Genomic DNA, 26,822 nt, shown 5'->3' on the forward strand with positions numbered 1-26,822 from the left:
TTGAAACTATTTTTTAATCGAAATGACATTTCATAAAGATTCATAAAATGTACTACCCACGTGCGGCACGCGGTGGACTTGAGCTCTAGAAAAACAATATGATTTAAACTATACGATGTTTACGATACTACAGGATTTCGGGTGCGCGGTGTATTTAAAAGCGATTTTTCGGCATGAACACTAAAAATTATGTTTTTGAAACCATTTTTAATCGAAATGGCATTTCATAAAGATTCATAATAAGTACTACCTACGTGCGGCACGCGGTGGACTTGAGCTCTAGAAAAACAATATGATTTAAACTATACGATGTTTACGATACTACAGGATTTCGGGTGCGTGGTGTATTTATGAGCGATATTTCGGCATGAACACTAAAATTTATGTTTTCGAAACCATTATTTATCGATAGGGTTTTGAATAAAGATTCTAAATATTTACTACCCAAGTGCGGCACGTGGTGGACTTGAGCTCTAGAAAAACATTATGATTTCGACTATACGATGTTTACAATACTACAGGATTTCGGGTGCGCAGTGAATTTAAGAGCGATTTTTCGGCATAAACACTAAAAATTTTAGTTTCGAAACCATTTTTAATCGAAATGGCATTTCATAAAGATTCATAATATGTACTACCCAAATGCGGCACGTGGTGGACTAGAGCTCTAGAAAACAAATACGATTTTAACTGTACGTTGTTTACGATACTGCAGGATTTCGTGTGCGCGGTGTAATTAAGAGCGATTTTTTTGGCATGAACTATAAAAATTATGTTTTCAAAACCATATAGAATTGAAAGGGTATAAATTAAGATTCACAATATGTACTACCCACGTGCGGCACGCGGTGGACTTGAGCTCTAGAAAAACAAATACGATTTTAACTGTACGTTGTTTACGATACTGCAGGATTTCGTGTGCGCGGTGTAATTAAGAGCGATTTTTTGGCATGAACTATAAAAATTATGTTTTCAAAACCATATAGAATTGAAAGGGTATAAATTAAGATTCACAATATGTACTACCCACGTGCGGCACGCGGTGGACTTGAGCTCTAGAAAAACAATATGATTTAAACTATACGATGTTTACTATACTACAGGATATCGGTTTGCGCAGTATATTTAAGAGCGATTTTTCGGCATGAACACTAAAAATTATGTTTTTGAAACTATCTTTAATCGAAATGGCATTTCATAAAGATTTATAATATGTACTACCCACGTGCAGCACGCGGTGGACTTGAGCTCTAGAAAAACAATATGATTTAAACTATACGATGTTTACTATACTACAGGATTTCGGGTGTGTGGTGTATTTATGAGCGATTTTTCGGCATGAACACTAAAATTTATGTTTTAGAAACCATTATTTATCGAAAGGGCTTTGAATAAAGATTCTAAATATTCACTTCCCAAGTGCGGAACGTGGTGGACTTGAGCTCTAGAAAAACATTATGATTTCGACTATACGATGTTTACAATACTACAGGATTTCGGGTGCGCAGTATATTTAAGAGCGATATTTCGGCATGAGCACTATAAATTATGTTTTTGAAACTATTTTTAATCGAAATGACATTTCATAAAGATTCATAAAATGTACTACCCACGTGCGGCACGCGGTGGACTTGAGCTCTAGAAAAACAATATGATTTAAACTATACGATGTTTACGATACTACAGGATTTCGGGTGCGCGGTGTATTTAAAAGCGATTTTTCGGCATGAACACTAAAAATTATGTTTTTGAAACCATTTTTAATCGAAATGGCATTTCATAAAGATTCATAATAAGTACTACCTACGTGCGGCACGCGGTGGACTTGAGCTCTAGAAAAACAATATGATTTAAACTATACGATGTTTACGATACTACAGGATTTCGGGTGCGTGGTGTATTTATGAGCGATATTTCGGCATGAACACTAAAATTTATGTTTTCGAAACCATTATTTATCGATAGGGTTTTGAATAAAGATTCTAAATATTTACTACCCAAGTGCTTCACGTGGTGGACTTGAGCTCTAGAAAAACATTATGATTTCGACTATACGATGTTTACAATACTACAGGATTTCGGGTGCGCAGTGAATTTAAGAGCGATTTTTCGGCATAAACACTAAAAATTTTAGTTTCGAAACCATTTTTAATCGAAATGGCATTTCATAAAGATTCATAATATGTACTACCCAAATGCGGCACGTGGTGGACTAGAGCTCTAGAAAACAAATACGATTTTAACTGTACGTTGTTTACGATACTGCAGGATTTCGTGTGCGCGGTGTAATTAAGAGCGATTTTTTTGGCATGAACTATAAAAATTATGTTTTCAAAACCATATAGAATTGAAAGGGTATAAATTAAGATTCACAATATGTACTACCCACGTGCGGCACGCGGTGGACTTGAGCTCTAGAAAAACAATATGATTTAAACTATACGATGTTTACTATACTACAGGATATCGGGTGCGCAGTATATTTAAGAGCGATTTTTCGGCATGAACACTAAAAATTATGTTTTTGAAACTATCTTTAATCGAAATGGCATTTCATAAAGATTCATAATATGTACTACCCACGTGCAGCACGCGGTGGACTTGAGCTCTAGAAAAACAATATGATTTAAACTATACGATGTTTACTATACTACAGGATTTCGGGTGTGTGGTGTATTTATGAGCGATTTTTCGGCATGAACACTAAAATTTATGTTTTAGAAACCATTATTTATCGAAAGGGCTTTGAATAAAGATTCTAAATATTCACTACCCAAGTGCGGAACGTGGTGGACTTGAGCTCTAGAAAAAACATTATGATTTCGACTATACGATGTTTACAATACTACAGGATTTCGGGTGCGCAGTATATTTAAGAGCGATATTTCGGCATGAACACTATAAATTATGTTTTTGAAACTATTTTTAATCGAAATGACATTTCATAAAGATTCATAGAATGTACTACCCACGTGCGGCACGCGGTGGACTTGAGCTCTAGAAAAACAATATGATTTAAACTATACGATGTTTACGATACTACAGGATTTCGGGTGCGCGGTGTATTTAAAAGCGATTTTTCAGCATGAACACTAAAAATTATGTTTTTGAAACCATTTTTAATCGAAATGGCATTTCATAAAGATTCATAATAAGTACTACCTACGTGCGGCACGCGGTGGACTTGAGCTCTAGAAAAACAATATGATTTAAACTATACGATGTTTACGATACTACAGGATTTCGGGTGCGTGGTGTATTTATGAGCGATTTTTCGGCATGAACACTAAAATTTATGTTTTCGAAACCATTATTTATCGATAGGGTTTTGAATAAAGATTCTAAATATTTACTACCCAAGTGCGGCACGCGTTGGATTTGAGCTCTAGAAAAACAATATTATTTATCCTACACGATGTTTACAATACTACATTATTTCGGGTGCACAGTGAATTTAAGAGCGATTTTTCGGCATAAACACTAAAAATTTTAGTTTCGAAACCATTTTTAATCGAAATGGCATTTCATAAAGATTTATAATATGTACTACCAACGTGCGGCACGCGGTGGACTTGAGCTCTAGAAAAACAATATGATTTAAACTATACGATGTTTACAATACTACATTATTTCGGGTGCACAGTGAATTTAAGAGCGATTTTTCGGCATAAACACTAAAAATTTTAGTTTCGAAACCATTTTTAATCGAAATGGCATTTCATAAAGATTTATAATATGTACTACCAACGTGCGGCACGCGGTGGACTTGAGCTCTAGAAAAACAATATGATTTAAACTATACGATGTTTACAATACTACAGGATTTCGGGTGCGCAGTATATTTAAGAACGATTTTTCGGCATGAACACTAATTATTATGTTTTTGAAACCATTATTAATCGAAAGGGCATTTAATAAAGATTGAAAATATGTACTACCCATGTGCAGCACGCGTTGGATTTGAGCTCTAGAAAAACAATATTATTTAACCTACACGATGTTTACAATACTACATTATTTCGGGTGCACAGTGAATTTAAGAGCGATTTTTCGGCATGAACACTAAAATTTATGTTTTCGAAACCATTATTTATCGAAAAGGCTTTGAATAAAGATTCATAATATGTACTACCCAAATGCGGCACGTGGTGGACTAGAGCTCTAGAAAACAAATACGATTTTAACTGTACGTTGTTTACGATACTGCAGGATTTCGTGTGCGCGGTGTAATTAAGAGCGATTTTTTGGCATGAACTATAAAAATTATGTTTTCAAAACCATATAGAATTGAAAAGGTATAAATTAAGATTCAAAATATGTACTACCCACGTGCGGCACGCGGTGGACTTGAGCTCTAGAAAAACAATATGATTTAAACTATACGATGTTTACGATACTACAGGATTTCGGGTGCGCGGTGTATTTAAAAGCGATTTTTCGGCATGAACACTAAAAATTATGTTTTTGAAACCATTTTTATTCGAAATGGCATTTCATAAAGATTCATAATAAGTACTACCTACGAGCGGCACGCGGTGGACTTGAGCTCTAGAAAAACATTATGATTTCGACTATACGATGTTTACAATACTACAGGATTTCGGGTGCGCAGTATATTTAAGAACGATTTTTCGGCATGAACACTAATTATTATGTTTTTGAAACTATTTTTAATCGAAATGGCATTTCATAAAGATTCACAATATGTACTACCCAAATGCGGCACGTGGTGAACTTGAGCTCTAGAAAAACAATATTATTTAACCTATACGATGTTTACAATACTACAGGATTTCGGGTTCACGATGAATTTAAGATCGTTTTTTCGGCATAAACACTAAAAATTTAAGTTCAAAACCATTTTTAATCGAAAGGGCATTTAATAAAGATTCATAATATGTACTACCCAAATTCGGCACATGGTGGACTTTAGCTCTAGAAAAAAATACGATTTTAACTGTACGTTGTTTACGATACTGCAGGATTTCGTGTGCGCGGTGTAATTAAGAGCGATTTTTTGGCATGAACTATAAAAATTATGTTTTCAAAACCATATATAATTGAAAGGGTATAAATTAAGATTCAAAATATGTACTACCCAAGTGCGGCACGCGGTGGACTTGAGCTCTAGAAAGACAATACGATTTAAAAAATACGATGTTTACGATACTACAGGATTTCGGGTGCGCGGTGTATTTAAAAGCGATTTTTCGGCATGAACACTAAATATTATGTTTTCAAAACAATTTTTAATCGAAAGAGCGTTAAATAAAGATTCAAAATATGTACTAACCAAGTGCGGCACGCGGTGGACTTGAGATCTAAAAAAACAATATTATTTTAACTATACGATGTTTACGATACTGCCATATTTCAGCAACGCGGTGTACTTAGGAGCGATTTTTCGGCATGAAAACCAAAAATTATGTTTTCAAAACAATTTTTACTTGAAAGAGCATTGAATATAGATTCAAAATATGTACAACCCAAATGCAACACGCGGTGAACTTGATCTTTAGAAAAACACTCTGATTTCAACCATACGATGTTTACGATACTGCAGGATTTCTAGTGCGCGGTGTATGTTAGAGCGATTTTTCGGCATGAACACTAATTATTATGTTTTTGAAACCATTTTGAATCGAAAGGACATTTAATAAAGATTCAAAATATGCATTATCCCAAGTGCGGCACGAGGTGGACTAGAGCTCTAAAAAAACAATATGATTTTTACTATAAGATGTTTACGATACTGCAGGTTCACGTGTGGGCGGTGTATTTAAGAGCGATTTTTTGGCATGATCACTAAAAATTATGTTTTAGAAACCAATATTAATCGAAAGGGCATTTAATAAAGATTGAAAATATGTACTACCCAAGTGCAGCACGCGTTGGATTTGAGCTCTAGAAAAACAATATTATTTAACCTACACGATGTTTACAATACTACATTATTTCGGGTGCACAGTGAATTTAAGAGCGATTTTTCGGCATGAACACTAAAATTTATGTTTTCGAAACCATTATTTATCGAAAAGGCTTTGAATAAAGATTCATAATATGTACTACCCAAATGCGGCACGTGGTGGACTAGAGCTCTAGAAAACAAATACGATTTTAACTGTACGTTGTTTACGATACTGCAGGATTTCGTGTGCGCGGTGTAATTAAGAGCGATTTTTTGGCATGAACTATAAAAATTATGTTTTCAAAACCATATAGAATTGAAAGGGTATAAATTAAGATTCAAAATATGTACTACCCACGTGCGGCACGCGGTGGACTTGAGCTCTAGAAAAACAATATGATTTAAACTATACGATGTTTACGATACTACAGGATTTCGGGTAAGCGGTGTATTTAAAAGCGATTTTTCGGCATGAACACTAAAAATTATGTTTTTGAAACCATTTTTAATCGAAATGGCATTTCATAAAGATTCATAATAAGTACTACCTACGTGCGGCACGCGGTGGACTTGAGCTCTAGAAAAACAATATGATTTAAACTATACGATGTTTACGATACTACAGGATTTCGGGTGCGTGGTGTATTTATGAGCGATTTTTCGGCATGAACTCTAAAATTTATGTTTTCGAAACCATTATTTATCGATAGGGTTTTGAATAAAGATTCTAAATATTTACTACCCAAGTGCGGCACGTGGCGGACTTGAGCTCTAGAAAAACATTATGATTTCGACTATACGATGTTTACAATACTACAGGATTTCGGGTGCGCAGTATATTTAAGAACGATTTTTCGGCATGAACACTAATTATTATGTTTTTGAAACTATTTTTAATCGAAATGGCATTTCATAAAGATTCACAATATGTACTACCCAAATGCGGCACGTGGTGAACTTGAGCTCTAGAAAAACAATATTATTTAACCTATACGATGTTTACAATACTACAGGATTTCGGGTTCACGATGAATTTAAGATCGTTTTTTCGGCATAAACACTAAAAATTTAAGTTCAAAACCATTTTTAATCGAAAGGGCATTTAATAAAGATTCATAATATGTACTACCCAAATTCGGCACATGGTGGACTTTAGCTCTAGAAAAAAATACGATTTTAACTGTACGTTGTTTACGATACTGCAGGATTTCGTGTGCGCGGTGTAATTAAGAGCGATTTTTTGGCATGTACTATAAAAATTATGTTTTCAAAACCATATATAATTGAAAGGGTATAAATTAAGATTCAAAATATGTACTACCCAAGTGCGGCACGCGGTGGACTTGAGCTCTAGAAAGACAATACGATTTAAACTATACGATGTTTACGATACTACAGGATTTCGGGTGCGCGGTGTATTTAAAAGCGATTTTTCGGCATGAACACTAAATATTATGTTTTCAAAACAATTTTTAATCGAAAGAGCGTTAAATAAAGATTCAAAATATGTACTAACCAAGTGCGGCACGCGGTGGACTTGAGATCTAAAAAAACAATATTATTTTAACTATACGATGTTTACGATACTGCAGGATTTCTAGTGCGCGGTGTATGTTAGAGCGATTTTTCGGCATGAACACTAATTATTATGTTTTTGAAACCATTTTGAATCGAAAGGACATTTAATAAAGATTCAAAATATGCATTATCCCAAGTGCGGCACGAGGTGGACTAGAGCTCTAAAAAAACAATATGATTTTTACTATAAGATGTTTACGATACTGCAGGTTTACGTGTGGGCGGTGTATTTAAGAGCGATTTTTTGGCATGATCACTAAAAATTATGTTTTAGAAACCAATATTAATCGAAAGGGCATTTAATAAAGATTGAAAATATGTACTACCCAAGTGCAGCACGCGGTGAACTTGAGCTCTAGAAAAACAATATTATTTAAACTATACGATGTTTACGATACTACAGGATTTCGGGTGTGTGGTGTATTTATGAGCGATTTTTCGGCATGAACACTAAAATTTATGTTTTCGAATTCATTTTTAATCAAAAGGGCATTCAATAAAGATTCAAAATATGTACAACCCACGTGTGGCATGTGGTGGATTTGAGCTCTAGAAAAACATTATGATTTCGACTATACGATGTTCACGATACTACAGGATTTCGGGTTGCGCAGTATATTTAAGAACGATTTTTCGGCATGAACACTAATTATTATGTTTTTGAAACCATTATTAATCGAAAGGGCATTTAATAAAGATTATTTAAAACACTATGATTTTTACTATAAGATGTTTACGATACTGCAGGTTTACGTGTGGGCGGTGTATTTAAGAACGATTTTTTGGCATGATCACTAAAAATTATGTTTTAGAAACCAATATTAATCGAAAGTGCATTTAATTAAGATTCAAAATATGCATTATCCCAAGTGCGGCACGAGGTGGACTTGAGCCCTAGAAAAACAATATGATTTAAACTTTACGATGTTTACAATACTACAGGATTTCGGGTGCACGGTGAATTTAAGAGCGATTTTTCGGCGTAAACACTAAAAACTTAAGTTCGAAACTATTTTTAATCGAAAGGTCATTTAATAAAGATTCATAATATGTACTACCCAAATGCAGTACGTGGTGGACTTGAGCTCTAGGAAAAAATACGATTTTAACTATACGATGTTTACGATACTGCCATATTTCGGCAACGCGGTGTATTAGGAGCGATTTTTCGGCATGAACACTAAAAATTATGTTTTCGAAACTATTATTATTCAAAAGGGCATTCAATAAAGATTCAAAATATGTACAACTCACGTGCGGCATGCGGTGTATTTGAGCTCTAGAAAAACAATATTATTTAACCTGTACGAAGTTTACGATACTACAGGATTTCAGGTGCGCGGTGTATTTAAGAGCGATTTTTCGGCATGAACACTAAAAATTATGTTTTTGAAACCATTTTTAATCGAAATGGCATTTCATAAAGATTCATAATAAGTACTACCCACGTGCGGCACGCGGTGGACTTGAGCTCTAGAAAAACAAAATGATTTAAACTATAAGATGTTTACGATACTACAGGATTTCGGGTGCGTGGTGTATTTATGAGCGATTTTTCGGCATGAACACTAAAATTTATGTTTTTGAAACCATTATTTATCGAAAGGGCTTTGAATAAAGATTCTATATATTTACTACCCAAGTGCGGCACGCGGTGGACTTGAGTTCTAGAAAAACATTATGATTTCGACTATACGATGTTTACAATACTACAGGATTTCGGGTGCGCAGTATATTTAAGAACGATTTTTCGACATGAACACTAATTATTATGTTTTTGAAACCATTATTAATCGAAAGGGCATTTAATAAAGATTGAAAATATGTACTACCCAAGTGCAGCACGCGGTGGATTTGAGCTCTAGAAAAACAATATAATTAAACCTATACGATGTTTACAATACTACATTATTTCGGGTGCACAGTGAATTTAAGAGCGATTTTTCGGCATAAACACTAAAAATTTTAGTTTCGAAACCATTTTTAATTGAAAGGTCATTTAATAAAGATTCATAATATGTACTACCAAAATGCGGCACGTGGTGGACATGAGCTCCAGAAAAACAATATTATTTAACCTATACGATGTTTACAATACTACAGGATTTCGGGTGCACGGTGAATTTAAGAGCGATTTTTCGGCATAAACACTAAAAATTTAAGTTCGAAACCATTTTTAATCGAAAGGGCATTTAATAAAGATACATAATATGTACTACCTAAATTCGGCACGTGGTGGACTTGATCTTTTGAAAAACACTCTGATTTCAACCATACGATGTTTACGATACTACAGGATTTCTTGTGCGCGGTGTATTTAAGAGCGATTTTTTGGCACGATCACTAAATATTATGTTTTCAAAACAATTTTTAATCGAAAGAGCGTTAAATAAAGATTCAAAATATGTACTAACCAAGTGCGGCACGCGGTGGACTTGAGATCTAAAAAAACAATATTATTTTAACTATACGATGTTTACGATACTGCCATATTTCGGCAACGCGGTGTACTTAGGAGCGATTTTTCGGCATGAAAACTAAAAATTATGTTTTCAAAACAATTTTTACTTGAAAGAGCATTGAATATAGATTCAAAATATGTACTACCCAAGTGCAGCACGCGGTGGATTTGAGCTCTAGAAAAACAATATTATTTAACCTATACGATGTTTACAATACTACATTATTTCGGGTGCACAGTGAATTTAAGAGCGATTTTTCGGCATAAACACTAAAAATTTTAGTTTCGAAACCATTTTTAATTGAAAGGTCATTTAATAAAGATTCATAATATGTACTACCAAAATGCGGCACGTGGTGGACATGAGCTCCAGAAAAACAATATTATTTAACCTATACGATGTTTACAATACTACAGGATTTCGGGTGCACGGTGAATTTAAGAGCGATTTTTCGGCATAAACACTAAAAATTTAAGTTCGAAACTATTTTTAATCGAAAGGGCATTTAATAAAGATACATAATATGTACTACCTAAATTCGGCACGTGGTGGACTTGATCTTTAGAAAAACACTCTGATTTCAACCATACGATGTTTACGATACTACAGGATTTCTTGTGCGCGGTGTGATTAAGAGCGATTTTTTGGCACGATCACTAAAAATTATGTTTTCGAAACCAATATTAATCGAAAGAGCATTTAATTAAGATTCAAAATATGTACAACCCGAATGCGGCACGCGGTGGACTTGATCTCTAGAAAAAAATACGTTTTTAACTATACGATGTTTACGATACTGCCATATTTCGGCAACGCGGTGTATTAGGAGCGATTTTTCGGCATGGACGCTAAAAATTATAATTTCGAAACAATTATTAATCGAAAGGGCATTCAATAAAGATTCAAAATATGTATTACATAAGTGCGGCACGCTGTGGACTTAAGCTCCAGAAAAAAATACGATTTAACTATACGATGTTTACGATACTGCCATATTTCGGCAACGCGGTGTATTAGGAGCGATTTTTTGGCATGAACGCTAAAAATTATATTTTCGAAACAATTATTAATCGAAAGGACATTCAATAAAAATTCAAAATATGTACTAACCAAGTGCGGCACGCGGTGGACTTGAGATCTAAAAAAACAATATTATTTTAACTATACGATGTTTACGATACTGCAGGATTTCTAGTGCGCGGTGTATATTAGAGCGATTTTTCGGCATGAACACTAAATATTATGTTTTCAAAACAATTTTTAATCGAAAGAGCGTTAAATAAAGATTCAAAATATGTACTAACCAAGTGCGGCACGCGGTGGACTTGAGATCTAAAAAAACAATATTATTTTAACTATACGATGTTTACGATACTGCCATATTTCGGCAACGCGGTGTACTTAGGAGCGATTTTTCGGCATGAAAACTAAAAATTATGTTTTCAAAACAATTTTTACTTGAAAGAACATTGAATATAGATTCAAAATATGTACTACCCAAGTGCAGCACGCGGTGGATTTGAGCTCTAGAAAAACAATATTATTTAACCTATACGATGTTTACAATACTACATTATTTCGGGTGCACAGTGAATTTAAGAGCGATTTTTCGGCATAAACACTAAAAATTTTAGTTTCGAAACCATTTTTAATTGAAAGGTCATTTAATAAAGATTCATAATATGTACTACCAAAATGCGGCACGTGGTGGACATGAGCTCCAGAAAAACAATATTATTTAACCTATACGATGTTTACAATACTACAGGATTTCGGGTGCACGGTGAATTTAAGAGCGATTTTTCGGCATAAACACTAAAAATTTAAGTTCGAAACTATTTTTAATCGAAAGGGCATTTAATAAAGATACATAATATGTACTACCTAAATTCGGCACGTGGTGGACTTGATCTTTAGAAAAACACTCTGATTTCAACCATACGATGTTTACGATACTACAGGATTTCTTGTGCGCGGTGTATTTAAGAGCGATTTTTTGGCACGATCACTAAAAATTATGTTTTCGAAACCAATATTAATCGAAAGAGCATTTAATTAAGATTCAAAATATGTACAACCCGAATGCGGCACGCGGTGGACTTGATCTCTAGAAAAAAATACCTTTTTTAACTATACGATGTTTACGATACTGCCATATTTCGGCAACGCGGTGTATTAGGAGCGATTTTTCGGCATGGACGCTAAAAATTATATTTTCGAAACAATTATTAATCGAAAGGGCATTCAATAAAGATTCAAAATATGTATTACATAAGTGCGGCACGCTGTGGACTTAAGCTCCAGAAAAAAATACGATTTAACTATACGATGTTTACGATACTGCCATATTTCGGCAACGCGGTGTATTAGGAGCGATTTTTTGGCATGAACGCTAAAAATTATATTTTCGAAACAATTATTAATCGAAAGGGCATTCAATAAAGATTCAAAATATGTACTAACCAAGTGCGGCACGCGGTGGACTTGAGATCTAAAAAAACAATATTATTTTAACTATACGATGTTTACGATACTGCAGGATTTCTAGTGCGCGGTGTATATTAGAGCGATTTTTCGGCATGAACACTAAATATTATGTTTTCAAAACAATTTTTAATCGAAAGAGCGTTAAATAAAGATTCAAAATATGTACTAACCAAGTGCGGCACGCGGTGGACTTGAGATCTAAAAAAACAATATTATTTTAACTATACGATGTTTACGATACTGCCATATTTCGGCAACGCGGTGTACTTAGGAGCGATTATTCGGCATGAAAACTAAAAATTATGTTTTCAAAACAATTTTTACTTGAAAGAGCATTGAATATAGATTCAAAATATGTACTACCCAAGTGCAGCACGCGGTGGATTTGAGCTCTAGAAAAACAATATTATTTAACCTATACGATGTTTACAATACTACATTATTTCGGGTGCACAGTGAATTTAAGAGCGATTTTTCAGCATAAACACTAAAAATTTTAGTTTCGAAACCATTTTTAATTGAAAGGTCATTTAATAAAGATTCATAATATGTACTACCAAAATGCGGCACGTGGTGGACATGAGCTCTTGGCACGTTTAATTTTTCGAAGTGTTTATGTACGAGAAGTACAACAGTTTTTACGTGTGGTCTGGGAAAAATTCCCTTGGCACACCAATTTTTTGTACAAGTGAAGTACGACAATTGTGTACGTTTTGGGTAGTAAAACCCGGAGCAAGTTTAGTGTTTTTACCTGTTAAAGTAAAATATACTTTTTGTGTGTGTTTTGGGGTGCAGTAGTAACCCAGAACGCAATTTTGTGCGTGTGTATACCGAGTGAGTAACACATGCGCGTTCGATAAATTTTTCTTACGGAAAAAGCAACGCTTGTACCTCGTGAGTACACCAATATATAATTTTTGTTTTTTTTGTACAAGTGAAGTGCGACTAATTGTACATTTCTGGTAGTGTAACCGGGAGCAAATTTTTAGTGCTTTACAAGTTAAAATAACAGTTATAAAAGTTTTGGGTACAGTAGAAACCCAGAACGCAATTGTGTGCGTGTATACCGATTAACTAACAAATACGCGTTCGATTTTTGTCTTACCGACAAGACAACGTTTGTGCCGCGTGAGTACAATTTTGCTAACCGTGCGTCTACACATATACGCCAAGGTGAGCAACGTTTTGTAATATACTTAAATATTAATATTAGGATTGTAGATTAGTTTTTTAATAATTTAAATAATTTTTTATTAGTTTAATTTTCGCTCGCCCTTTAAAATTGTATTTAGTTTATTTCAAAAAAAAAATATATTTTAATTTTAATTCTTAAATTATTCAAAAATTAAGTAGTTATTGTTAAGTATAAATATATTAATAAAAATCAACTTCTTTCATTACAAAATTTTTCTTTAATTCAATTAAATCTTAATATGATATAAATGACGAAGAGCTTATAGCCTTAGGTTCGAAAATTACTAAATTAACAGATATTTATTCACACAAAAAATCAGAACTTATTGAACTATGCAAATCTAAACAATTAAAAAGCGTAGGAACCGTAGATAATCTAAGGGCTAGATTATCAAAATATTATAAAGGGATCACAGAATTAGACGACATTGAAGAAACCTTAAGCGAATTACAAAAACACGAAGTTCAAGAAAATTCAATAAAAGATAAAATCGACATTAAAGATTTACTCATACAAAGTAACTTAAGTGATTCAAGTCCGGAAACAAGTAATAGTACAAAAAATAAATCAATTACTAACGACATTAAAAATATAACTAACGATTTAGAAATTAACGCAAATAAATTAATAATTCAGGCAGACAAAATTTTAGACACTAGTAATACTTTATATCAAAATAATTTAGAGCAAACCTCTGACAATAATTATAATAATTTAATAAATTTAAATCCTAACGAACCAACACAAAAAGAACACATATACGAAGACATCGAAAGTCCAATTAAAACTGAATCGAACTTAAATACCACCTTCTTTAGCAACTCACAATTTGTAATAGAAAACACACCTGAAAAACTAAATAATTTAAAAATCAAAAATCCAAAACACAAAATGGAAAAAATGATAATTAAACCAGATAGTTTTTCCGGACAAGGAGACATCAAAACATTTCTTAGACAGTACGAAAAAGCAGCACAAATAAACAATTGGGACGACAGTGAAAAAATGAAATTCTTATCAATATTTCTGAAAGATACTGCCAACAAATTTTTACAAAACTTGGAAAACAAAGGAAGAAACTGGTCATGGGAAAATCTAAAAAGTGAGTTCATAAACGAATTTCAACCAATAGGATACTCTATAATACTGAAAGACAAATTAGAAAATAGGAAACAAAACGACTTAGAGTCAATTTCTAGTTTTGTTACGGAAATAGAATATTTATGTAGTCAAGTAGACAAGGATATGAAAGAGGAAGATATTTGTGTTTACATACTAAAAGGTATAAGGGAACCTATATTACACGCAATTTCACTTCACGACAACAGTAACTTAAAAAAGTTAAAAGAAAATTTAAAAAAATATGAACTTATGCAATTTAGAATTAATTCAAGAAGCTCAGGACTTAGCGAATACACAGAAATTTTGAACAAACAAGTAATGCAATTAAATACCGAAACAAAAGACAGCAACCAAGAAATTAAACGTTTAAATACAAAATTAGAAAGAATAGACAGTTATTACAAAAACAAAATTGATCAACTATGTACCGAAATGAACAATTTAAAAAAATACGACAAGACAGTAAATTTTGAAGATAGATCACGCAACAGAGACAAAAGTCCATATCAACACAAATCAGATTACAAAGGCAGGAACAATTATAGGGAAAAAAGTCCTTATCCCGATAGGTACAACAACTATAAGTTCAGAGAAAATAGTAAAGATAGATATAATAACCATAAATACAGAGATAACAGCAGAGAAATTAGCAATAATAGAGATAGGTCTTATTCAAGGGATAGGAAAAACTCCTACGACAGGTCCAGAGATACAAGCAGAAATAGATATAACAACAGAAATCGTGGAGATGACGCAAATAGAAAACAGCACAGTAGGGACAACAGCAGAGAAAGATACTCAACACCGGAAAAATATTTTAATGGAAGAGAAAACATAATATGCTACAAATGCAATGAAAAAGGACATTATGCAAACGATTGCAATTTTTCAAAAAACGAATAGCACCCGAGTTAAGAGAAAAATCGGAATATCTACCTCGGGGAACAAATAATATTAATTTAAAAATCGACACCTCTAAATTTAGCAGAGAAAAAAAAATTGAAAAAAATAATTATATTCATTTTGTAGAAAATTGGAACAAATCAAAAAATTCAAATAAACTAATAACTAATGAAGTAAACGACGATGACGAAAAAGCTGTAGAAAACATCGTAACAATAAGTAGTTTGAACCCACTAAACGAATTTCAAAAATTCCTACTCAGCGATAACGATAGAACCGACTTCCTATGCGATTACAGTGAACAGACGGTAAATATTTTATCATTACGAAATGATATCGCAATCGGCCATTGCACAAGTCAATGCCTTACTATGTCGAGGGGGATCGCATTACAATTTAGAAATAAATTTAACAACGTTCAAAATTTAATAGACCAAAGAAAAAAAATAACCGAAATTGCTTATTTGAAAAACGGAAGACAATGGGTTCTATATCTCATAACAAAAAATGAATATTACGACAAACCAGCGTACACTAACATTTTTAGAACACTAGCTAACACTAGGAAATTTTGTATTGAGAATAATATTACTACTTTAGCATTACCCAAAATTTGCACTGGACGAGACAAAAAGAATTGGAACATAATTATTTCTACTATGATTAAGTTTATTTTTCAAGACACGCAAATAAAAATTTTAATATGCCTACTACCAAACAATGACGATGAAAAACAAAATAAATATTTTAAAAACAATGGTTCACAAACTAGTAATATAATCACGTTAGGGAAAAATTTCAATAACACAATTAACGATAAATTAAAAAATGAAATCAAAATCAACAATCAAAATATAAGCGTAGATTCAGATACTGAACGAAAACAAAGAGTGTTATCCATAAAAATAAAATTAGACGGCAACGAACAAAATGCAATTATAGACACAGGCTCAAATATATCATGTATAGATTATTCCCTAATAAAAAATAAACAAGTCACTAAACCCAAAGAACAAATAACTATAACAGGCGCTGGCAACAACGAACTGATACAAATAGGAACAACAGAATTAATAATTACAATCAACACACGCCAATATCAAATCAAAGTATACGTCGTTGAAGGACTAAATTGTAAATTACTATTAGGAAACGATTTTAATATTAGATACAACCTTATAGTCGATTTTAAAAATAAAAACATACAAATCGATAATAATTCTATAAAAATGGACGAAATATGGTACGAACATAATGTAAATCACAACTTAAACATTTATACAACTGAAAGCATCACAAGTGCAACCAACATTAATAAAAATAAAATTGAAATTATATCTAACGAAAATATTACCATAGCTCCAAAGACTAGGTCAAAATTAAAAGTGTCCACAAAAATGCAAGACAAGCAAATACAATATATAATAAAACCAACTGAGCGCCTACAAAATAATAAAAAAATAACTTTAGAAACTACATTATTAAATAATGATGACGAAGTCATATTATACAATTTCTCCAATACCTATAGTAATATACCAAGAAACATGGTTATAGCAATTGCCACTGAATTAAATACGATTAAACGCGATAAATACGAAATAAAAAATATTAATTCAGACAATAAAATTATTAATAAAGAAAAAATAATAGTAACAAAAATAACAGAAGTAACGGATAAACAAGGTACAATAATACAAATACCTAACGAACTTAGCTATGAACAACGTATAAAGACACAAACACCAATAAACAAATTCAAGCGTTTATTCACCTCAGACCCTTTAGACTTAGGATGCGCACAAGTAGAACCATGTGAAATTAAATTTAAAACAGACAAATCGACATTTCAACCACCGTAATTAATTAAAGAAATCCGAGAAGGTTTCGAAAATCTTATAAATTTTATCAAGTCCCTTGAATAATTTTTCTGAATATTACTTTAAACAAAAACACAAGATTTAATATAACTGTAAAAATTTAACTTTCCTCAAGATTTTATAACATGTAATACCTTTTACCTACCACTCAACAAGCCACCGTCGGAGACCAGCAGACCGCTCCAGCCGCCAACGTTCTTTCATTCGATTTCTACGGATTCATCATCAACCATCATTCTCCATTACGTCCCGGACCTGCAAATTGCAACACTGTCCACGACGAAAATTTTTCACGCAACCTCACCAACCTCATGTTTAGTATCATCTTTTATTCGTTTTCACGACACTGAATTTTCTTTTCGGTTGTTGTGTACGACTATATGATGAGGACACCGCCATGGGCCACCGATGGCCGAAAGGCCAATCCACTGTATACACTACCACTTTAAGTCAACTTCTCAAGCCGGCTGTCACCCACGTTATCGTTATATAATATATATATATGTATGCATTGTATAATGGTTTTAAATCAACGAACAAATTTAATTTAACTACCTTAAAAATTTAATATTTCTACCTTTAATATTCCTCCAGAATTTTATAATATGTAATACCCTTTTAAGAACAAATATGTAATTTAGCACCAGATTAGTAAAATCAATAGCAGACATTAGCAGATTTTATAATAACTAAACTATTTTAATATTATAATAAAACAAATTACATTTAAGGTTTTAAAATTACATTTTTACAATAATAAAATATTAAAAACATGTTACAAAAGTAAAAAACAAAAGAATAGAATGTATTTTCAGCATAAACAAAAATTCACGAGTCAACGAGTAGCAACAATCTTCTGAGACAAAGGGCGAATATAATATTTTCAAAGTAGACAATAAGCATTAAACCAAAAATTATAGAAACAATAGAAAATAAAATTGTTCCATACGAAGACACGAAAAAGACACAGTTCAAACAGAAATTTGAAAAGCAGAAATATAGATATAAGAATAAAAATTACAAATCAAATTCGACGAAACGAAAAACAAGCAAGATAATATTCAAATACTTACCTTATGAAATACAAGAAGAGAAGAAGAATTAACTACCACAGAATCAAAGAATGAAATACCATAGAAAAACAACGAAAATTTATTGCTATTTGTCCAAATAAAAATATTATACTTCAAACTGTGAACAATCTCTAAGAAAACATTTTTCCACAAAAGGACCAATCAATACATTTTTATAACCTTATATTCATATTTATTTTTTTTTCTAGGCACGCATTATATAATTAACTATTAAAGTAGTAAGATTAAATTATCATTTAAGCATAATTTTATAGTCAACGACACGAATAAGCCGAGACAGTAACCTAGTAATAATATAAGTTTAGTATTTAATTTAGTAACAAGACATTTTTATGTAGCAATAGCATTAAAAAATGAGGGCATTTTTTCCAAAAAACCACGGGGGACTGTCGTATATTGCAGACAGTCGTCAAAATAATATTATTTTATATGTATGTAATATAGGTGGGAATATTTCAAATTGTAAATTATTGACATAGGTCAGGCCAGCGAAGCAATATGTGCTGAGGCGACAATAATATTTTCTATATAACACCGCCGTACGCGCAGGCACGGCCCCCCGTTGTCGCTGAATGATTCGGCGAGGACGTAGCTACGACGTGCGTGTGAAACGCCGATCGTAGTACGAGCTAGGCGATCTGAATTTGCTAAGTGTTTTATTTTATGTTTGTTTTAATACAATAAAAGTGTTTCCGACCTGAAAACCCGAGTTAAACATTATTTTAGTCATTCTTACGTTCTTACCTTTTATAGGAACAGATCCGGGATATACGTACTATGTGTCAATGAAGTTTTATTAAACTGAATAGTGCCAAGGTATATGTAATCTTTGAGTCATTTCAACTAGATAGGAACGAACTAAGAATTGACAAGCGCCTACCATCGTACCTCAACGAGTTAACAGTGCCATTCTAATTAACTTTAGAGAGTGTCATTAACTAGAGAATACGAGGGTAAGGCGATAGTTGGTTTACCGCGTATTGTCTAATACGGGTGATACCACAAGATTCATAATATGTACTACCCACGTGCGGCACGCGGTGGACTTGAGCTCTAGAAAAACAATATGGTTTAAACTATACGATGTTTACGATATTACAGGATTTTGGGTGCATGGTGTATTTATGAGCGATTTTTCGGCATGAACACTAAAATTTATGTTTTCGAAACCATTATTTATCGAAAAGGTTTTGAATAAAGATTCTAAATATTTACTACCCAAGTGCGGCACATGGTGGACTTGAGCTCTAGAAAAACATTATGATTTAACCTATACGATATTTACAATACTACAGGATTTCGGGTGCACGGTGAATTTAAGAGCAATTTTTCGGAATAAACACTAAAAATTTAAGTTCGAAACCATTTTTAATCGAAAGGGCATTTAATAAAGATTCATAATAAGTACTACCCACGTGCGCCACGCGGTGGACTTGAGCTCTAGAAAAACAATATGATTTAAACTATACGATGTTTACGATACTACAGGATTTCGGGTGCGTGGTGTATTTATGAGCGATTTTTCAGCATGAACACTAAAATTTATGTTTTCGAAACCATTATTTATCGAAAGGGCTTTGAATAAAGATTCTAAATATTTACTACCCAAGTGCGGCACGCGGTGGACTTGAGCTCTAGAAAAACATTATGATTTCGACTATACGATGTTTACAATACTACAGGATTTCGGGTACGCAGTATATTTAAGAACGATTTTTCGACATGAACACTAATTATTATGTTTTTGAAACCATAATTAATCGAAAGGGCATTTAATAAAGATTGAAAATATGTACTACCCAAGTGCAGCCTGCGGTGGATTTGAGCTCTAGAAAAACAATATTATTTAACCTATACGATGTTTACAATACTACATTATTTCGGGTGCACAGTGAATTTAAGAGCGATTTTTCGGCATAAACACTAAAAATTTTAGTTTCGAAACCATTTTTAATCGAAAGGGCATTTATAAAGATTCATAATATGTACTACCAAAATGCGGCACGTGGTGGACATGAGCTCTAGAAAAACAATATTATTTAACCTATAAGATGTTTACAATACTACAGGATTTCGGGTGCACGGTGAATTTAAGAGCGATTTTTCGGCATAAACACTAAAAATTTAAGTTCGAAACCATTTTTAATCGAAAGGGAATTTAATAAAGATACATAATATGTACTACCTAAATTCGGCACGTGGTGGACTTGAGCTCTAGAAAAAAAATACGATTTTAACTGTACGTTGTTTACGATACTGCAGAATTTCGTGTGCGCGGTGTAATTAAGAGCGATTTTTTTGGCATGAATTATAAAAATTATGTTTTCAAAACCATATATAATTAAAAGAGCATTCAATAAAGGTTCAAAATATGTACTACCCAAGTGTGGCACGCAGTGGACTTAAGCTCTAGAAAGACATTATGATTTCGACTATACGATGTTTACAATACTACAGGATTTCGGTGTGCGCAGTATATTTAAGAATGATTATTCGGCATGAACACTAATTATTATGTTTTTGAAACCATTATTAATCGAATGGGCATTTAATAAAGATTGAAAATATGTACTACCCAAGTGCAGCACGCGGTGGACTTGAGCTCTAGAAAAACAATATGATTTAAACTATACGATGTTGACGATACTACAGGATTTCGGGTGCGTGGTGTATTTATGAGCGATTTTTCGGCATGAACACTAAAATTTATGTTTTCGAAACCATTATTTATCGAAAAGGCTTTGAATAAAGATTCTAAATATTTACTACCCAAGTGCGGCACGTGGTGGACTTGAGCTCTAGAAAAACATTATGATTTAACCTATACGATATTTACAATACTACAGGATTTCGGGTGCACGGTGAATTTAAGAGCGATTTTTCGGCATGAACACTAAAATTATGTTTTTGAAACTATTTTTAATCGAAATGGCATTTCATAAAGATTCATAATATGTACTACCCACGTGCGGCACGCGGTGGACTTGAGCTCTAGAAAAACAATATGGTTTAAAACTATACGATGTTTACGATATTACAGAATTTCGGGTGCATGGTGTAATTAAGAGCGATTTTTTGGCATGAATTATAAAAAATTATGTTTTCAAAACCATATATAATTAAAAGAGCATTCAATAAAGGTTCAAAATATGTACTACCCAAGTGTGGCACGCAGTGGACCTAAGCTCTAGAAAGACATTATGATTTCGACTATACGATGTTTACAATACTACAGGATTTCGGGGTGCGCAGTATATTTAAGAATGATTATTCGGCATGAACACTAATTATTATGTTTTTGAAACCATTATTAATCGAATGGGCATTTAATAAAGATTGAAAATATGTACTACCCAAGTGCAGCACGCGGTGGACTTGAGCTCTAGAAAAACAATATGATTTAAACTATACGATGTTGACGATACTACAGGATTTCGGGTGCGTGGTGTATTTATGAGCGATTTTTCGGCATGAACACTAAAATTTATGTTTTCGAAACCATTATTTATCGAAAAGGCTTTGAATAAAGATTCTAAATATTTACTACCCAAGTGCGGCACGTGGTGGACTTGAGCTCTAGAAAAACATTATGATTTAACCTATACGATATTTACAATACTACAGGATTTCGGGTGCACGGTGAATTTAAGAGCGATTTTTCGGCATGAACACTAAAATTATGTTTTTGAAACTATTTTTAATCGAAATGGCATTTCATAAAGATTCATAATATGTACTACCCACGTGCGGCACGCGGTGGACTTGAGCTCTAGAAAAACAATATGGTTTAAACTATACGATGTTTACGATATTACAGAATTTCGGGTGCATGGTGTATTTATGAGCGATTTTTCGGCATGAACACTAAAATTTATGTTTTCGAAACCATTATTTATCGAAAATGCTTTGAATAAAGATTCTAAATATTTACTACCCAAGTGCGGCACGCGGTGGACTTGACCTCTAGAAAAACATTATGATTTCGACTCTACGATGTTTACAATACTACAGGATTTCGGGTGCGCAGTATATTTAAGAACGATTTTTCGGCATGAACACTAAAATTATGTTTTCGAAACTATTTTTAATCGAAATGGCATTTCATAAAGATTCATAATATGTACTACCCACGTGCGGCACGCGGTGGACTTGAGCTCTAGAAAAACAATATGGTTTAAACTATACGATGTTTACGATACTTCAGGATTTCTTGTGCGCGGTGTATTTAAGAGCGATTTTTCGGCATGAACACTAAAAATTATATTTCGAAACCATTATAAATCGAAAGGGCATTTAATTAAGATTCAAAATATGTACAACCCAAATGCGGCACGCGGTGGACTTGAGCTCTAGAAAAACAATATTATTTTAACGATATGTTGTTTACGATACTACAGGATTTCTTGTGCGCGGTGTATTTAAGAGCGATTTTTCGGCTATGAACACTAATTATTATGTTTTTTGAAACCATTATTAATCGAAAGGGCATTTAATAATGTACTACCCAAGTGCGGCACGCGGTGGACTTGAGCTCTAGAAAAACAATATGATTTAAACTATACGATGTTTACGATACTACAGGATTTCGGGTGCATAGTGTATTTATGAGCGATTTTTCGGCATGAACACTGAATATTATGTTTTTTGAAACCATTATTAATCGAAAGGGCATTTAATAATGTACTACCTAAGTGCGGCACGCGGTGGACTTGAGCTCTAGAAAAACAATATGATTTTAACTATACGATGTTTACGATACTACAGGATTTCGGGTGCGCGGTGTATTTATGAGCGATTTTTGCATAAAAACTAGAAATTTAAGTTCGAAACCATTTTTAATCGAAAGGGCATTTAATAAAGATTCATAATATGTACTACCCAAATGCGGCACGTGGTGGACTTGAGCTCTAGAGAGACAATACGATTTTAACTATACGATGTTTACGATACTACAGGATTTCGGGTGCGGCGGTGTATTTAAGAGTGATTTTTCGGCTATGAACACTAAAATTTATGTTTTCGAATTCCTTTTTAATCAAAAGGGCATTCAATAAAGATTCAAAATATGTACAACCCACGTGTGGCATGCGGTGGATTTGAGCTCTAGAAAAAACATTATGATTTCGACTATACGATGTTCACGATACTACAGGATTTCGGGTTGCGCAGTATATTTAAGAACGATTTTTCGGCATGAACACTAATTATTATGTTTTTGAAACCATTATTAATCGAAAGGGCATTTAATAAAGATTATTTAAAACAATATGATTTTTACTATAAGTTGTTTACGATACTGCAGGTTTACGTGTGGGCGGTGTATTTAAGAGCGATTTTTTGGCATGATCACTAAAAATTATGTTTTAGAAACCAATATTAATCGAAAGTGCATTTAATAAAGATTCATAATATGTACCACCCAAGTGCGGCACGCGGTGGACTAGAGCTCTAGAAAAACAATATGATTTAAACTATGCGATGTTTACGATACTGCAGATTACGGGTGCGCGGTGTATTTAAGAGCGATTTTTTGGCATGAACACTAAAAATTATGTTTTTGAAACCATTTTTAATCGAAATGGCATTTCATAAAGATTCTTAATAAGTACTACCCACGTACGGCACGCGGTGGACTTGAGCTCAAGAAAAACATTATGATTTCGACTATACGATGTTTACAATACTACAGGATTTCGGGTGCGCAGTATATTTAAGAACGATTTTTCGACATGAACACTAATTATTATGTTTTTGAAACCATAATTAATCGAAAGGGCATTTAATAAAGATTGAAAATATGTACTACCCAAGTGCAGCACGCGGTGGATTTGAGCTCTAGAAAAACAATATTATTTAACCTATACGATGTTTACAATACTACATTATTTCGGGTGCACAGTGAATTTAAGAGCGATTTTTCGGCATAAACACTAATTATTATGTTTTTTTGAAACCATTATTAATCGAAAGGGCATTTAATAATTTACTACCCAAGTAAAGCATGCAGTGCACTTGAGCTCTAGAAAAAAATATTATTTTAACTATGCGATGTTTACAATACTACAGGATTTCGGGTGCGCAGTATATTTAAGAACGATTTTTCGGCATGAACACTAATTATTATGTTTTTGAAACCATTGTTAATCGAATGGCATTTAATAAAGATTGAAAATATGTACTACCCAAGTGCAGCACGCAATGGACTTGAGCCCTAGAAAAACAATATTATTTTAACGATACGATGTTTACAATACTACAGGATTTCGGGTGCACGCTGTATTTAAGAGCGATTTTTCGGCATAAACACTAAAATTTTTGATTTCGAAACCATTTTTAATCGAAAGGGCATTTAATAAAGATTCATAATATGTATTACGCAAGTGCGGTACGCGGTGGACTAGAGCTCTAAAAAAACAATATGATTTTGAGTATACGATGTTTACGATAATACAGGATTTCTTGTGCGCGGTGTATTTAAGAGCGATTTTTCGGCATGAACACTAAAAATTATATTTCGAAACCATTGTAAATCGAAAGGGCATTTAATTAAGATTCAAAATATATACAACCCAAATGCGGCACGCGGTGGACTTGAGCTCTAGAAAAACAATATTATTTTAACGATATGATGTTTACGATACTACAGGATTTCTTGTGCGCGGTGTATTTAAGAGCGATTTTTCGGCATGAACACTAATTATTATGTTTTTTGAAACCATTATTAATCGAAAGGGCATTTAATAATGTACTACCCAAGTGCGGCACGCGGTGGACTGGAGCTCTAGAAAAACAATATGATTTAAACTATACGATGTTTACGATACTACAGGATTTCGGGTGCATAGTGTATTTATGAGCGATTTTCGGCATGAACACTGAATATTATGTTTTTTGAAACCATTATTAATCGAAAGGGCATTTAATAATGTACTACCCAAGTGCGGCACGCGGGTGGACTTGAGCTCTAGAAAAACAATATGATTTTAACTATACGATGTTTACGATACTACAGGATTTCGGGTGCGCGGTGTATTTATGAGCGATTTTTCCGGCATAAACACTAGAAATTTAAGTTCGAAACCATTTTTAATCGAAAGGCATTTAATAAAGATTCATAATATGTACTACCCAAATGCGGCACGTGGTGGACTTGAGCTCAAGAGAGACAATACGATTTTAACTATACGATGTTTACGATACTACAGGATTTCGGGTGCGCGGTGTATTTAAGAGCGATTTTTTCGGCATGAACACTAAAAATTATGTTTTTGAAACCATTTTTAATCGAAATGGCATTTCATAAAGATCCTTAATAAGTACTACCCACGTACGGCACGCGGTGGACTTGAGCTCAAGAAAAACATTATGATTTCGACTATACGATGTTTACAATACTACAGGATTTCGGGTGCGCAGTATATTTAAGAACGATTTTTCGGCTATGAACACTAATTATTATGTTTTTGAAACCATTATTAATCGAATGGGCATTTAATAAAGATTGAAAATATGTACTACCCAAGTGCAGCACGCGGTGGACTTGAGCCCTAGAAAAACAATATTATTTTAACGATACGATGTTTACAATACTACAGGATTTCGGGTGCACGCTGTATTTAGAGCGATTTTTCGGCATAAACACTAAAAATTTTGGTTTCGAAACCATTTTTAATCGAAAGGGCATTTAATAAAGATTCATAATATGTATTACGCAAGTGCGGTACGCGGTGGACTAGAGCTCTAAAAAAACAATATGATTTTGAGTATACGATGTTTTACGATACTACAGGATTTCTTTGTGCGCGGTGTATTTAAGAGCGATTTTTTCGGCATGAACACTAAAAATTATATTTCGAAACCATTATAAATCGAAAGGGCATTTAATTAAGATTCAAAATATGTACAACCCAAATGCGGCACGCGTGGACTTGAGCTCTAGAAAAACAATATTATTTTAACGATATGATGTTTACGATACTACAGGATTTCTTGTGCGCGGTGTATTTAAGAGCGATTTTTCGGCATGAACACTAATTATTATGTTTTTTGAAACCATTATTAATCGAAAGGGCATTTAATAATGCACTACCCAAGTGCAGCCTGCGGTGGATTTGAGCTCTAGAAAAAACAATATTATTTAACCTATACGATGTTTACAAATACTACATTATTTCGGGTGCACAGTGAATTTAA

Source organism: Metopolophium dirhodum, chromosome 1, assembly GCF_019925205.1.
Source record: "Metopolophium dirhodum isolate CAU chromosome 1, ASM1992520v1, whole genome shotgun sequence".
Classification (NCBI taxonomy): Eukaryota; Metazoa; Arthropoda; class Insecta; order Hemiptera; family Aphididae; genus Metopolophium; species Metopolophium dirhodum.